This window comes from Rhinopithecus bieti, unplaced genomic scaffold, assembly GCF_001698545.2.
Source record: "Rhinopithecus bieti isolate Rb0 unplaced genomic scaffold, ASM169854v2 scaffold_7673, whole genome shotgun sequence".
Taxonomy (NCBI): Eukaryota; Metazoa; Chordata; class Mammalia; order Primates; family Cercopithecidae; genus Rhinopithecus; species Rhinopithecus bieti.
In genome coordinates this window covers 1,267,620-1,269,543 of record NW_016806375.1, presented here as the reverse complement: position 1 = coordinate 1,269,543, position 1,924 = coordinate 1,267,620, and positions in this window count along the sequence as shown.

Genomic DNA, 1,924 nt, shown 5'->3' with positions numbered 1-1,924 from the left:
AGGGGAGGGGAGGGGAGGGAAGGGAAGGGAAGGGAAGGGAAGGGAAGGGAAGGGAAGGGAAGGGAAGGGAAGGGAAGACCTGAGGCTGGCTAATTTATTTTAAAAATGGGCCAGGCGTGGTGGATCAGGCCTGTAATCCCAGAACTTTGGGAGGCAGAGGCAGGCGAATCACTTGAGACCAGGAGTTCGAGATCAGCCTAGCCAACATGGTGAAACTCCATCTTTACTAAACACATGAAAATTAGCCAGGCATGGTGGCATGCACCTGTAGTCCCAGCTACTCAGGAGGTTGAAGCAAGAGAATTGCTTGAGCCCAGGAGGCAGAGGTTGCAGTGAGCCAAGATCACGCTGCTACACGCCAGCCTGGGCGACAGAGGGAGACTCTGTCTCAAAAAAAAAAAAAAAAAAAAAAATCAGGTTTAATTGTTCACAGTTCTGTAGGCTGTACAAGAAGCATAGTGCTGGCATTTGCTTCTGTGAGGCCTCAGGAAGCTTACAATAATGGTGTAAGGGGAAGGGGAAGCAGGTACCTCACATGCTCACATGGTGAGAGTATAAGAGAGAAAGGGGAGGTCCCAGACTCTTTTATTTATTTATTATTATTATTTTTTTTTTTTTTGAGACGGAGTCTCGCTCTGTCGCCCAGGCTGGAGTGCAGTGGTGCGATCTCGGCTCACTGCAAGCTCTGCCTCCTGGGTTCACGCCATTCTGCTGCCTCAGCCTCCCCAGTAGCTGGGACTACAGGCGCCTGCCACCACGTCCAGCTAATTTTTTGTATTTTTAGTAGAGTCGGGGTTTCACCATGTTAACCAGGATGGTCTCGATCTTCAGACCTCGTGATTCACCCACCTCGGCCTCCCAAAGTGCTGGGATTACAGGCGTGAGCCCACCACGCCTGGCCTATTATTATTTTATTTTAAATTTTATTTTATTTTTGAGATGGAGTCTCACTCTGTCACGCAGGCTGGAGTGCAGTAGTGCAATATCAGCTCACTGCAGCCTCTGCCTCCCAAGTTCAAGTGATTCTCCTGCCTCAGCCCCCCGAGTAGCCAGGATTACAGGCACCCGCCACCATGCCTGGTTTTTTGTTTTTTTTTTTTTGTTTGTTTGTTTGTTTTTTTACCGGAGATGGAGTTTCACCATATTGGCCAGGCTGGTCTCGAACTCCTGACCTCAAGTGATCTGCCCGCCTTGGCCTCCCAAAGTGCTGGGATTACAGGCGTGAGCCACTGCACCCAGCCCCAGACTGTTTTAAACAACCAGATCTTGCATGAACTAACAGAATTCACTCCTTCATCATCCAAAAGGATGATGCTAAGCCATTCATGAGGAATCTGCCCCCATGATCTAATTACTTCCCACCAGGCCCTACCTCCAACATTGGGAATCACATTTCAACACGAGATTTGGAAGGACAAATATCCATATCATTCCACTGCTGGCCCCCTAAATCTCATGTCCTTCTCACATTTCAAAATACAATCATGCCTTTGCAATAGTATCCCAAAGTCTTAACTTGTTACAGCCTTAACTCAAAAGTCCCAAACTCCAAAATCCGAAGTCTCCTTTGAGTCTCAAGGTCAAGTTCCTTCCACCTATGAGATGGTACAGGCATTGAGTAATCCTTCCTGTTACAAGAGGGAGAAATTGGCCAAAAGAAAGAGGTAATAGGTCCCACGTAAGTCTGAAACCCAGCAGGCTGGGCATTAAATCTTAAAGCTCCAAAATAATCCTTGACTCCATGTGGTGTCTTTCTAAAGCCTTGGGCAGCCCCACCCTGTGGCTTTCCTGGGCATAGCCCATGTGGTTGCTCTTGTGGGTTGAAGTTGAATGCCTGTGGCTTTTCCATGCTGAAGTGGGTCTACAATTCTGGGGTCTGGAGGGCGGTGGCCCCCTTCCTGCAGCTCCAATAGGCAGTGCCCTG